We start from the raw sequence: 15,446 nt of genomic DNA, 5'->3' as shown, positions 1-15,446 counted from the left end.
CCATGTCAATTTCTACTTCCAAGAAAAGCAGTTGCTATTTTGATAACAGTAATGCCCCTTCAGTTCAAAGTTACCAGCTATCAAAACAAGTTGCAGTTCACGGAAGGCTAACTCCTTTCCATTACAAAGAAGCAGATCTCAGTGTAATTGAGTCCAAATAAAAATATATTTATAGAGAAAACTTGATCCATGACGAGCAAGGAGAAATCAGCAACAAGCTGAGCTTGTTATATATTCTGGCAAAAAAAAAAACCCTCATTGTATAGTTTATACCCATAAGTTTAAGAAATCATTGGAAAAAAAATCTTAGAAGAAAATGATATTTTAAAAGATGATTCACCAAAGAGAAAGGCTAGTAGAAATCAATTATCTGTCAAAACAAAATACAGAATCACTCTTGTTTTGTCCTATGTGTTAACTGTTCAGAGCAGCTCTGCTCTGTACTCAGTATGAGGTTTGAACAGGAAGTATTATTGTCTGGCATCAGAGCCAAGACAGGATCCAGCTTGAACCTCCAAGTCTTTTCACAAGGAAGTATGAAATTGCAGAACAATCTGGGTGGGCAATAGATTTGATCCGACTCTCATTTATTAAGTAAACGCAGAGTTGAGTAGTTGTACTTCTGAGACCTTCAGCAGTGGCATTGCCAGCATATAGCACTTAGGGGAGAGGGAGTTTGACCCCATTATAAATATCCATGAACACTCCTCTCTAAGACACCCCCAATAAATGTACAAACTAAGCAACCTAAGTGAAACCAATGTGCTTGCTACAGTGTAGCTTCAAGACAAATCAATTCACCTCCACTTCCAAAAATCTTTGCAGTACTAAGTCCCTCCTAGAGGGACTTTCTGGCACTGCCACCCCACTAAATTTTAATCCAAATCTTGAGATTATGTGCAATGTTCGTTCTTGCTGAAACCAGAGCACTAGGGGCCTCCTTGCTTCCCAGTTCTCTTATTCCTGTGACAGTTGCTGGCTGCTAGAGCAGGTAAAGAAAGTCATATTGTTTCTGTAGTATAAAAGATGACTTCCTAAAGATGTGCAGACAGCAAAATCCATGCTTGAGCAATTGTGAAAACAAGAAAAACCTGAAAACAATTAGTGATCTATTTATACATGTAAAAACTGGAATATGATTTCTTACTGTATGGACTGGACAGCTCTCAAATTTTTTCTTTACAAGATTCTTGGCAGAGATGAACAAATTCTAGAGAGGAAATCATAGGAGGAGGTTTTGTGAGTTGTCTGAAATGGACACATGGATGAAGTATGCCCATTTTAGGTCAGGTTCACTTTTTCAACATGTATTGGATAAAGAATAATAGAGAACAACACAATTTTTCATTCCATCACTCTTTTGCATTTCCAATTATGGTATTGGTCAGTATAACCAGTAAAAATTCAATATTTATAAAATAACTGCATCCTAAGCTTATGAATTTTCAGCCAATGTTTGAATCGAAGAAGTTGTGAATAAAATTCCCTTGGGTTTTGATATCTGTCATCACATAAGAGCACTTATTATCTGACCTAAATATGTGGAAGACTCTGCTAGGTACCAAGCAAAGCATGTTCAATAGAACCCTGGTATTTGATGTTGGAAAGAATCTTAAAATCCATTGAGTTCAACTGCCATGTCTTCCCTGGTGAGATGTGAAGTCTTATTCTGAATATACCCCTGCTGACATAGTGATAGCCACTATTATAAATAAAACACCAGCAATAAAAATAAAATATGTACAAGCAATTAGAATAGTATTTTTGATGTGGTTGAATCACAGAGATATCAGGAAAGCTACATGATCAGATGCAGTAAATAATCAGAATTAGTTTTTTATTAAGCCACTCAAAATATTCTTTCTCTAGCCATGATGTTACAACAGTTTCATAGTTTTATATCTTCATAGCATGTGACTGTTTGGATTTTTTTTTAAAACTATGACTATGTCTGTTGAGCTACATTTCATAAGCTGTCACTTAACTGGACAAAACTCCTGGCCTGATATAGCTGGAGTGATTTTGTGTATGAGGCATTGTCTGCTTACTAAACCTTGTCTGTAATTTCAGTATAAACTGTTGAGTAGACATTGTCTCTTACAGGACATACAAGGGGGGACCCCCCCAAAAAAACACCAGAGTTTATTTATAAAAAATTGTGTATGTATTCGGACATGTTTTAACTTCAGTCACCTTCAAAATACTCTCCATTTGATGCAATACACCTATTGAGACATTTTTTCTACTGCTCACTGCTCAAAACAGTTTCTGAACTCATCGATTTTGATGCCTTTTAATGCTTTTGGCAGTTTTTGTTTCATCTCTACATTGGCAAAATGTTTCCTTTTGAGGACTTTTTTCTTCTGGGGAAACAAAACAAAGAAAAGAGGTTTCTTGGGGTGAGATCAGGTGAATGGAGTGGGTGTGGCATGGGGGTCATGCCATTTTTAGTCAAAAGCTGCTGAACAGTCAGTGCAGTGTGGGCAGATGCACTTGTAAATATCCACCATGAAATGGGCAAACACATTGATAAATTCTTAAAAAAAATTTCACTGAAGCCAAACACAGCCTCTTACAACAATGCCAGCTCATACACAGATACAGATGGGTTCCTAGAACACTCAACTAGTTAGGTAAGCCTGTATTACAAGGGACCTACCCTTGGGAAGATAATTCTGTTTTTGGGGGGGCCCCTTTGTAGAAGTTGACCTAAAAGACACCAGATACAGTGGATAACAATTCTTGTGTGACTCAAGCAATCTCTGATGCTTGAGATAATATTAAAGAAACCAGATGACAGTAAGGATGGAACTGACAGAGAGGCCTATAAAGCCTTCAGAAGAGTTAGATCAACTCAGGAGGTGCTGATGATATTACTGAGGATGGACCTCTTCATGCTGCAAACACTGAAGAAAACTTTCCTTAGAAGAAGACAGGATTAAAGAACATTAGGATCCAAATGTAAATTTAACCAACCCTGCCTAAAAAAAGTTAAAGGGAGACTCAGGGATGTTCTTCAGTTTTTAGATGTTTTCTTTTAATAACTAAATGCATTTTTATTTATTTATTTTTTTCAAATACATTTGTTTCTGCCTACCCTCGACCACTTTCCCTTGCCCCCTCCCTCTTTCCCTCCCTCAGCTCTTCCCCTTTGGTTTTGTCCATGAGTCCTTGCTATATGTTCCTTGACTTTCCCCTTCCCTTCCTTTTCCCTGCCCAACTCCATCCTTCCCTCTTGTCTCTGTTGGTTTCTTTTCCTTTCAGTGTTGCTGGTCTTATTTTCCTTGCATCTTTGTATTGTTGGTTAGGTTCCACTTATAGGTGAGATCATATGGTATTTCTCTTTCGCCCCCTGGCTTATTTCACTTAGCATAATGCTCTCCAGTTCCATCCATGCTGTCACGAAGTTTAGTAGTTCTTTTTTTCTTTCTGCTGTGTAGTATTCCATTGTGTAAATGTACCATTGTTTTTTGACCCAATCATCTACAGATTGGCATTTAGGTTGCTTCCAACACTTGGCTATTGTAAATTGTGCTGCTATGAACATTGGGGTGCATAGGTTCTTTTGTATTGGAGTTTTGGTATTCTTAGGGTATAGTCCCAGTAGGGGAATCAATGGATCAAAAGACAGTTCCATTTTCAGCTTTTTGAGGAAATTCTACACTCCTTTCCACAGTGGTGGCACCACTCTGCATTCCCACCAACAGTGTACTAGGGTTCCCTTTTCTCCACAGCCTCGCCAGCACCTGTTGTTTGTTGTTGTGTTTATGATGGCCATTCTGACCGGTGTGAGGTGGTACCTCATGGTGGTTTTGATCTGCATTTCTCTGATGGCTAGTGATGCTGAGCATCCTTTCAAATGCCTCTGAGCCCTCTGTATCTCCTCCTTGGAAAAGCGTCTGACCAGGTCCTTTGCCCATTTTTGATTGGATCATTTGTCTTCTTGGAGTGGAGTCGAGTGAGTTCTTCATATATCTTGGAGATCAAACCTCTATCTGATGTATCATTAGCGAATATATTTTCCCATAGGGTTGGCTCCCTTTTCATTTTGCTGATGTTTTCTTTAGCCATGCAGAAGCTTCTTATTTTGATGAGGTCCCACTTGTTTATTCTTTCCTTGATGTCCCTTGCTTTAGGAGACATATCAGTGAAAAAAATTGCTACGTGGGATATCTGAGAGTTTCCTGCCAATGGTCTCCTCTAGGACTTTTATGGTGTTGCGACTTATGTTTAAGTCTTTTATCCATCTTGAGTTTATTTTTGTGTATGGTGTCAGCTGATGATCCAATTCCAATTTTTTGCATGTAGCCGTCCAGCTCTCCCAACACCATTTGTTGAAGAGGCTATTATTGCTCCATTTTATGCTTCTGCCCCCTTTGTCAAATATTAGATGGCCATATAGACCTGGGCTTATTTTTGGGCTTTCTATTCTGTTCCACTGGTCTATGGGTCTGTTCTTGTGCCAGAACCAGATTGCTTTGAGTATAGTGGCTTTGTACTATAGTTTGATGTCCGGTATTGTGATCCCTTCTACTTTGTGTTTCTTTCTTAAAATTACTACAGCTTTTTGGGGTCATTTTTGGTTAACATATAAATTTTGAAGTCTGTTCTATTTCTGTGAAATACGTCATTGGTATCTTAATAGGGATTGCGTTGAATCTATAAATTGCTTTGGGTAGTATGGACATTTTGGTGATATTAATTCTTCCAATCCATGAACATGGTATATGCTTCCATTTATTTGTGTCTTCCTTAACTTCTTTCTTCAATGTTGTATAGCTTTCTGCGTACAGGTATTTTACCTCCTTGGTTAAATTTATTCCTATGGACTTTATTTTTCCTGTTGCTATATTGAATGATTTTTTTTCTGATTTCTTCTTCTTCTCTTTCATTGCTGGTGTACAAAAATGCCTTTGATTTCTGAATATTGACTTTGTATCCCATTGTTTTGCCAAATTCACTTATTAGGTTGAGGAGTTTTTTGGTAGAGTCAACAGGTTCTCTATGTACACTATCATGTCATCTGCAAACAATGATAGCTTTATTTCCTCCTTTCCTATTTGGATACCTTTTATCTCTTTCTCTTGTCTGACTGCTGTGCCTAGGACTTCCAATACGATGTTGAAAAGAAGCGGTGAGAGCGGATATCCTTGTCGTGTCCCCGATCTTAGTGGGAAAGCTTTCAGTTTTTGCGCGTTGAGTATGATATTGGCTGTAGGTTTTTCATATATGGCCTTTATTACATTGAGGAATGCCCCATTTATTCCCATTTTGCTGAGTGTTTTGATCATAAATGGGTGCTGTACCTTATCGAATGCTTTTTCTGCGTCTATCAAGATGATCATGTGGTTTTTGTCTTTTATTTATGTGCTGTATCACGTTTACTGATTTGCGTATATTGAACCATGCCTGCGTCCCTGGGATGAATCCCACTTGATCGTGGTGGATAATCTTTTGAATGTATTGCTGGATGCGGTTTGCCAATATTTTGTTGAGGATTTTAGCATCTATGTTCATCAGAGAAATTGGCCTGTAGTTTTCTTTCTTTGTAGGGTCTTTATCTGGTTTTGGGATCAGGGTGATGCTGGTCTCACAGAAAGAGTCTGGGAGTCTTCCCTCCTCTTGGATTTTTTGGAATAGTCTGAGAAGGACAGGGGTTAGCTCTTCCTTGAATGATTTGTACAATTCTCCTGTGAAACCGTCCGGCCCTGGGCTCTTGTGTGCCGGGAGTTTCTTGATGACTGCTTCAGTTTCCCCAGCTGTTTTTGGCCTGTTCAAGCTTTCTGTTTCTTCCTCCTTCAGTGTTGGAAGATTATGCATTTCTAAAAATTCGTCCATTTCATCAAGATTTTCAAATATGTTGGCATATAATTGTTCATAGTAGTTTCTGACAATCCTTTGTATTTCTGCGGTATCAGTTGTTTTTTCTCCTCTTTCGTTTCTGATATTATTAATTTGGATCCTCTCCCTTTTTGTCTTGATGAGTCTGCTTAAAGGCTTGTCAATTTTAGTTATCTTTTCAAAGAACCAGCTTCTGGATTGGTTGATCTTTTGAATTGTTCTTTTCATCTCTATGTCATTCAGTTCTGCTCTAATCTTGACTATTTCCTTCCTTCTACTTGCTCTGGGATGTATTTGTTGTTGTTTCTCCAGTTCTTGAAGTTGTAGTGTTAGGTCTTTTATTTGAAATGTTCCTATCTTTTTTAGGTAGGCCTGTATTGCTATGAACTTCCGTCTCAGGACTGCCTTTGCTGTGTCCCATAGGTTTTGGACTGTTGTCTGTTCATTTTCATTTGTGTCCAGAAATTTTTTGATTTCTTCTCTTATCTCATTATTGACCCATTCATTGTTTAATAGTGTACTGTTCAGTCTCCACGAGTTTGCAAGTTTTTGAAGTTTCTCTTTGAGGTTGATTTCCAGTTTCAAGCCCTTGTGGTCTGAGAAAAAGTCTGGTATTATTTCAATTTTCCTCAATTTGCTGAGGTTTGCTTTGTGTCCTATCATGTGGCCTATCTTTGGAAAACTGCCATGAGCATTTGAAAAGAATGTGTATTTTTCTTCTTTGGGATGTAAGGTTCTATATATGTCAGTTAAGTCTCTTTGATTCAGTGTGTCATTCAGCGCCACGATACGTTTATTAATGTTTTGTTTGGAAGATCTGTCCTTTTTTGACAGTAGGGTGTTGAAATCCCCTACTATTAGTGTGTTGCTGTCTATATCTTTTTTGAAGTCATCCAACAATTTCCTTATATACTTGGGGGCTCCTATATTGGGAGCTTATAAGTTTACATTGTTGATGTCTTCTTGATAGATTCTTCCTTTAAGTATTATAAAGTGCCCTTCTGGGTCTCTTTTTATGGCCTTTGTTTTGAAATCTACTTTCTCTGATACAAGTATGGCAACCCCGGCCTTTTTCTCTTGCCCATTTGCTTGGAATATTTTTTTCCATCCCTTTACTCTCAATCTGTGTATGTCTTTGGCTGTGAGGTGGGTCTCTTGTAGGCAGCATATGTGTGGGTCATGTTTTCTTATCCATTCAACTCTCCTATGTCTTTTGATTGGGGCATTTAGTCCATTTACCTTGAGAGTTATTACTGACAGAAACTTATTCATTTTTTTCTCTGTGTACCTGTGTTTTTCTCCTTCTCACTCTTTTCCTTCATCTTCTTAAACCAGTCCCTTGAGCATATCTTGGAGTGCTGCTTTGGTAGAGATGTATCCTTTTAGCCTTCTTTTGTCTGGGAAACTCCTTATTCCCCTTCTATTTTAATTGAGAGCCTTGCTGGGTAGAGCAGCCTTGGCTGTAGGCCCTTGCTTTTCATGACTTGGAATATTTGTTGCCATTCCCTTCTGGCTTGCAGTGTTTCTGTTGAGAAGTCAGCTCCTAGGTGTATCGGGGCCCTCTTGTATGCTACTTTCTCCTTCTCCCTTGCTGCCTTGAGGATTCTCTCTTTGTCTCTGATAGTTGCCATTTTAATGGTGATGTGTCTTGGAGTGAACCTCCTTGAGTCCCTCTTGAGTGGGGTCCTCTGTGCCTCCTGAATCCATGAGACCCTTTCTCTCCTCAAATTAGGGAAATTTTCCATCATTAGTTTTTTGAGGAGGTTCTCTATCCCTTGCTCCTCTTCTTCTCCTTCTGGTATCCCTATTATGTGGATATTATTGCGTGTCAGGTTGTCCTGCATTTCCCTAAATGCCTCTTCATTCTTTTTGAGCCGTTTTTCCATTTCTTGTTCTTTCTGGGAGCTTTTTTCTACCTTATCCTCCAGCTCACTGATTTGATACTCAGCTTCATCCAGCCTGCTTTGGATTCTGCCTACTGTGTTCTTCAATTCAGAAATGGTATTCTTCATATCCTCTTGTGTCTTCTTGATAGTTTCTATGTCCTTTTCCAGGTTGATATAGTTTGTTGTAAGATCCTGATAGTTTCTCTGCAGTTTCTCATAGTTCTCTTTGAGCTGGCTGAGCTCATTGAGCTTCCTTAGAACTTTTGTTTTGAATTCAAGATCTGATCGTTCCCTTGCCTCTATTTCATTTAGGTCTCTCTGTGGGGAGTCCCCTTTTCCACTCATTTAGGGGGAACTTCTTTTTCTTCCCATTTTTGTGAGAGTCTGTTAAGTAATTCACTTATTTATTTATTTATTTTTCTTCTGCTTCAATTGGGTTGTCAAAATTTCCTAACTTTGTGGAGTAAACTTCTATGGTAGAGGGAGGGTATATTTATTTATTTATTTTCCCCTTTACTTTTCTTTCTGGACCTGCCTCTGATGATGTCAGTTGTTGACCCTACATGACCTTGGATTGTTTGTTTGAGCCTTCCAGGAGTCTACTGTCTGTGTCTTCCTCCTGCTTGGGGCAGCTCTGTGACCCCTTCGGTCAGGGATGGACTATTTTTGGGGATCGCTCTGCACTCTCAGGGGGCCTCCTTGAGTGCGCTCCCCCGTGCAGCAGGACCGCTGCCTGCCTGGGCTTGCATGCTTCCTCCAGACCAGGGACTTTATTCATGACCTGGCGTACTTGCCTGGCCTCACTGGCCAGCATGCTCCCTGGCACTCGTCAGTTTAGGGTCTTCTATTGTGTGTTTTCCCCGCTTTTGGTTCTTTGGGTGTGTTGCTTGCCCTCGCCAAATGGGGACTACGGAAATGGGAGGAAGTCAGCCCCAGGACTCTCTGGTTAATCCTGTCTCCAGTCTCTCCTCCAGGGACTCTGGGCAGCTCTGTGACCCCTTTGGCCCGGGATCTACTAATTCTGTGAGCCGCTCTGCAGTCGCGGGCCGGGCGGATCAATTTACGCCTGCCCTCACTGCTCTGCACACTCTCTCACATACCATATCGGTGCCAATCTGTGGGAGGCCTTGCCAGCTCTTGCGAGCCCTCGCCAGCCCATGCGGGTCACACACATGCTTGCCAACCCTTGCCGGCCACTTGGCACAAGTGTGCGCACCTGCACTGGGTGGTTTTGAGGTGTCTATGAGTACTTTTTGGTTTTTGGTTCTTTGGGGGTTGGCCTTTTCCTGCAAAATGGAGACTACGGAAAAGAGAAGGAGTCGGGACTCCGCGGTTCCTCCTCCCATTCTTTCCCCAATGCCTCTGTTTCCAGTCTCTTCTCAGGGGTCTCTGGGCAGTTCTGTGACCCCTTTGGCCAAGGATCCACCCCTTGTGCACACTGTGTTTTAATCGCGGGCAGTCTGGTTAGTGTGTACCACTCTTCTGCCTCTTTGGGGGGGCACCTTTCCAGCCCACAATGGAGACTACGGAATGGAGAGGAAGTCAGGATTCCCCGGTTCCTCCTCCCATTCTTTCCTCAATGCCTCTGTATCCAGTCTCTCCTCAAGGCTCTCCCAGCCAGTCTGCACTCAGCTCCCCAGCTCACACGCACAAGCTGTGTGCGGAGCACACAAAAGGCAGGTTAATTGATTCCCTTATGCCTGAGCAAGATGGTAGCTGCAGAGTGGGAGGTGCGTTATCACCGGGGCTCCACTGGCCGCTGTCTCAGTTCTCTTCACAAAGTTTTCCTCATCAGTCTTTTCCCAGGCACCAGCCCACCCTGCTGCCGCCTCAATCCAGAGATCAAGGAGGGTGGCTGCCAGTGCAATTTTTGCGTTGGCCCTTTAAATGTCTCTTTGTATCCCTAGCTGACTGTCTCTGGCAGAGAGTGCCCCTAAGTTTTTCAGGGTTGCGTTTTGTCTGTATTTTCCTGGTTTTAGCTGCTGTAGTTTAGAAGTCCCTGTTTATGATTCAGACCCCGTTCTTCTCGGGGGGAGTTAACTAGCCATTTCAATGTCCCTCTGGTGCTAGTGCCCCTGGGCACCCAGCCCACCCTCTTGAGCCTCCCCTGCACTTCTCACCCGTTAGGATGTGTGAGAGTCGAATCCACTGTGTGTCCGTGGCTCCAAGTCTCCTCTCCCACTATTGTTCCATTGTTTTCCAGGTGATTACTCCACTATTTAGTCACAATTCCAGTTTGGTCTTCGGGGGAGGAGTTCAGCGAGACTCCCATTCACTCCTCCGCCATCTTACTCCTCCAATGTTTCTGGCACAGCGCCACGTGCAGCACAGGAGATGAGCTGATTGAGGAGACTGAACGGCAAGCTGAGTGCTCAGGGCCTGACGGGCCAAGAGAGGGACACAGGACTAAGATAATGGGAAGCCACGGAAGGGCTTTAAGCACAGGATTCCGATAAAACCTGAGTTTTCTGAGGACCACTTTGGTAGCTGGTTTGGAGAGGAGAAGGACGTATAGGCTGCCGCAGCCAGAGACCCAGTTTTTAGATCTTTTAATCCAGTGGCTCCCCAACATTTTTAGCACCACAGATGGTTTTGGGGAAGATGGGTGTGGCAGAAGGCAGGGAGTAGAGTTCAGATGAGCTTCACTTGTTCACCTGCTGTGGGTGGGCATCAGGGAAACAGGAGGCAGAGCTCAGGTGAGCTTTGCTTGTGGCCCAGTTCCGAACAGGAACCTACGGCCTGAGGGTTGGGGACCCCTGACTTAATCCATAAGCATTTTGCTCCAGGGGCTATGTGCAACCATAAATGTTATGAAGAGACCCTATGACCTGGCACCATAAGTTGGTGTACAATTGAACCCACTCCCAGGATCTTAACCTTCCCTGCCAGGGAAGTCATCATCTGAATGGGAAAAACCGTCGCATAATTTTCCCTTCATCTAACAAGAATGACTCATTATAGATGTATCACCAGGAAGTGTTTTGTTCCAAACACAGTTCCTAGAAATAGTGGGACATTCCAGTTGAACAGATGAAAGCCTGGCTCACAAGAATTAAACCAGCGTGCTCCGAGACACTTAGCAACGAATTCACATCACCAGCTTTCAAGAAGGAGATGAGACTTCTAAAAGAATGGCTAATTCCCAAGTCTCTGTGGGGATTACCTAGATTGTATAATATTTACAGCAAAATTTCAATCCCAAGAGATATCTTCATCATCACTCTTGGACCCATCCTTTCTTGCTGCTTTCACTTGTTAAATGAAAGCACATTTTATCAGGCTAAATGAACTTTAGTTGAACATTTAAATCTATTTTGTAATTATGACAACTTAAAAATTTATGCAACTTTTGGATTAATTACACAGTTATGTATATACAACATGTTAGTAAATTTTAACATAAAATAACTTAAAATATTTAATTAAAAATGTGTGATATATGGGGAAGTTTATTGGACTGAAGATGGAATACTGAATTTAGTTCTAACTTTCCCAATAACTAATTTAAATCAGTGGCTTCACTTTGTCTCTCTATTCACCTGGATAATGAGACAATTAACCTAGTTGACTGTAAGTCCTTTCCAGACCTAAAATTCTTTGATTCTAAATATTACACGTTCCTTCTCATATCACACATAACCAGCAATATAAGACAGCATTTGCTAAGTGCTGAATGACTGTATTAGATACAAAGTGTCATGTTGATTCAAGCCAGCATGGGAGGATAGATTTAAGGGGGGTGTGTGACCTGTCAGACTTGAAAGTAGTGAGAATTTTGATAAATGAAATGTAGAAGAGTCGAAGCATGGGGGTATGGCAGAAGCTAATGTATGGAGAAAGAAAAACTCAAGCTGTGTTAAGAAGTTCTGAAAGACACTAAATGCTGGCATGAAGATTAGAGATCAGATTTTGAACATTAGAGACCATATTTTCCTTTACTGCCTGGACATACAGAATTTACTCAAAACAATAGGCAGCACATAGACTTCTATTTGTTTTTTGTTTGTTTGGAGTTGGGTGGCTGGGGGAATTATATGTACAAAAAGTTTTTGGAAAAGGAGCAAGTGTAGCTGCTTTCCTATTATCTGTCAGTTTTTTTCCCAAGAGCATGGACAACAAAAATGTCAACTTCGTTTTAAAGCACTGATGATTTATTTAATTTTTATTCTGTGTCAGAGTGTAGCATTAGGGCAGAATGCAGGGTCTCTTAGATTACTACTACATGATTCCTATTTTATTATTTAATTCAATTTATCTGCTTAATTAGAGGTTAATCAGGGAATGTGTTTCTTGTGTTCTATGTTATTGCTATGGACTATATGTTTGTATCCCTCAAAGTTTGTATGTTGAAAGTTCTAACTCTCAATGTTGTGGTATGAACAGGTGGAACTTTTGGGAGGTGATTAGCTCATGAGGACACATACCTCAAGAAAGAGATTAATGCTCTTATAAAAGAGACTCCAGAGAGCTCTTTTCCCCTCTTCTGTAATGTGAAAACAAAGTGACAAGATAACTGTCTGTGAACCAGGAAGTGGGCTTTCATCAGACACCAAATGTATTGGCCTTGATCTTAGACTTCCCAGCCTGTAGAACTCTTAGAAATACATTTCTGTTGTTTATAAGCCACCTGGTTTATGATATTCTGCTATGGAAGCTTGAACTAAGACAATTATTTAGAAGTCATACTTGTACCTCAAGTATTTCATATGTGCTATAATTAAGGGCCTAGGCTGAGTGTTGGGAACAAGACAGGTACATCCTTTACATTGGGATTTGTAATGTCTGTTGCTTTACTTCTTAGGCTGTATGATTTTTCAGAACTGGTGTTTTTGTATGTGTATTGCATATTTTCTTGGCAAAGGTAAATAAAAACTGTGCAGAACATATTCACATAGTTTAACAGATATCAGAGATCTTCATTTCCCTCAGGGAATAGTTCAAGGCAACACTCTTCCATGTCATTTGTGTTGCCAAATCCTCCATGGTAATAATAAGAAATTTCAAGTTTGTCAATTTAAGTAGGATTTGTTCATTTAAACAACTTTATTTGCATTATTCTTCCTAGAAAATGCAGAACTAGAAATTAGACAATCTTGTAGTTTCTGTAGGGGAAAGAACAGGGCATGAAGTGGTACGATGGAGGAAACAGGAGACACTAGTGGAATTAAGGGATGGTCAATGAAGGAAATGAAGCTGGATCTGCCAACTTCCATTATATTTTCAAGACTCATATTTTACACTTGTAAAAGGCAAAAACCCTTTATTAGTACCTTCATGATCTCATTTCTGTTCTCTATGTTTTTATTGTTAACTTATTTCACTTGTATAAAATGTGAGGCAATGAGGGACCATGCAATGTGATGTGATAACTCTTAGGCATGGCTTTGGTACCACACTTCTTCAGCAGACCATAAAAAAGGGCAATGTTCTTCTTAATTTAGAGGTTTTAACATTATAAGCCATCATAAAATTTATCATGGTGCTTTTATTAGGGCAGTGTGATAGAAACCTTCATGCATTGTGAGCCCCTGGATTACTTATCTCACAGTTCTGGGTCAATGAGGTTTTTGACTAATGGAGGCTGGTCTATGTTTTAAAGGATACTGTGGAGTCTAGATTCTTTTGGAATGTATAAAATCCTGTAAAATGATCCAGTACATATCTTTTTTATGAATAAAGAAATGAATGTTTATTGTGTGGATTGTCAGATACAGTTAAAATCAATACTGGCTCTAAAAATACAGAAATATGACAGGCGAATTCAGTATAGACAAGTGTTAAGATAAATACATTGGAAGAAAATAAGTCAGACCCAGTATATCTTTGTGATCAGTGCTTTCAATCAGGTTTCTGTCACTTATTAGATTTGCCAACTTTATGAGTCATACCTCAGGTTGCCAATGATATCAGGCAAGTAGTTTGAGGTGGGGCCGACAGTTACCAGTGCTGGCCTACTCCAGATGTAGGCAAACTCTGTCTCACTTTCTGACCTAATCTGCCCCATGGCCTGCCTACTTATTCCAACACTATGCTTCTCTAAGGCTCAGTAGCAGTTCATATTTCTGATATCTCCCTTTACTGATCTAAATAAAAATTTATCTAAATGTATTTTGTATTGTTAAGTATACAAGTCTATTAGAAAACTGCAATATAAAGACATATAATCTGTCTCCCCTGGGAAATTTCCTTGGCCTGTCCTCTAGGTTAGGGTCTTCCTGTCACACTCTTTCATTGCTTTCTGTGCATCTCATGACACTTTTCCCAGGTATAATTGTGTATTTATTTAATTACTGGTTTAGTGTACATTACCCTCCCCCCATACTGTAATATCTAAAAAGGAAGAAAGAATGGACTCTATTTGTATTGTTCACTGTTTCACACCCATTTCCTAACACAATGTCTAGTGTGCATAGGACAACCTCACTGTGCTTAACAAATAAGCAGAATTGCAACTAGATATATAATATTAGGCACTTCACAAATGTTGAATCGAATAATGTCTCAACTCATCCTATTAGATCTTTTCTCAAGGAGGATTTTGAGGAATAATGGGCGGGACTTTCAGTCCCAGTGACAGTCCCATGGAGAAAATAAACCTTCTCAGCATCAGGATGAAGCTGTTGCTAGTTTCCAGTAACAACACAGGTCGCTCCTCCTAAATGTGGTCTTAAGTTAAGAGTGCTCACAAGATTTACTTTATTCTAGACCCTGTTAATTTTCTATTATATTTGTATATTACCAAACAAATGTAATAATGTCTGGATGTTATAGGAAGTTAAAAAGATAACATTAATCTCCTTTTGCTCCTTAAAATTCAGAATGCCTTTGGTTAAGTTAAAGTAGAAATTATAACCACAGATATAAACCTCCAGAGTGCAGAACAACCAATGATGGAAACTGGCCACACTCCTGCAGTTTCCTATGACACAGCACTCAATACCCTGCATGAAGGTTGCAGCTGGAAGAGCAGATGGAGACTTTCAGAAAGATTTCCCTGGCTTCACCATGCCCCAGGTTGGTGGTTACTCTCTTAGGAGAGGCAGGATAATGTGGCATTTAAGGTACAGACTCCAAAACCAGGACACATGAGTTCAAAGCCCACACTTATCACTTACTATTTGGGTTTTATTCTTGGCAAGTTACTTAAACTCTCTGTGCCTCATTCTTCTTATCTCTAAAAGAGAAATGACAGTAGTATGAGCTTCATAGGGTTATTGTGAAGAATAAATTAGTAAATACAGATAAAGTTTGTAGAGTAAGTTTGCTTGCTAGAGTGAATGTTCCCTAAATAATATTTTGATGATGACCAGCATAAAGCACGGGACTTGGTGTTGGTAGAGGCCAACACTAAGCACATCAAATAGGATGGTTTCCAAATACTCATCATTCTGGCTAAAGAAATTGAAAATGGGAAGGAACTCAGGTTAGTCTGCATTTTTCAACTATTTTTGAGGAATAATACTATTTGGTATCTGTAGGGCAGTTTGTAGTTGTCAAAGCAGTCTCACAGATGTTATCATATTTGTTATAATATCTCTTTTTACATAGGCAGGGAGAGTATTGATGTGACTCTTCAGAAGATGAAGGAATTAAAGATAAAAGGTTAAGGTTAGACCAAGATCAAATGGTCTGTAAACTGTAGATTAGGGATTGGAATTTAGTTGTCCTGAAATCTGGTCCAGAACTTTCATATTCACTTCTTGGCTGTTGCTCTGAATT

Source organism: Pteronotus mesoamericanus, unplaced genomic scaffold, assembly GCF_021234165.1.
Source record: "Pteronotus mesoamericanus isolate MK-2021 breed Mesoamerican mustached bat unplaced genomic scaffold, CSHL_Meso_final scaffold_54, whole genome shotgun sequence".
NCBI lineage: Eukaryota > Metazoa > Chordata > Mammalia > Chiroptera > Mormoopidae > Pteronotus > Pteronotus mesoamericanus.
This window is presented reverse-complemented; position numbering follows the sequence as displayed.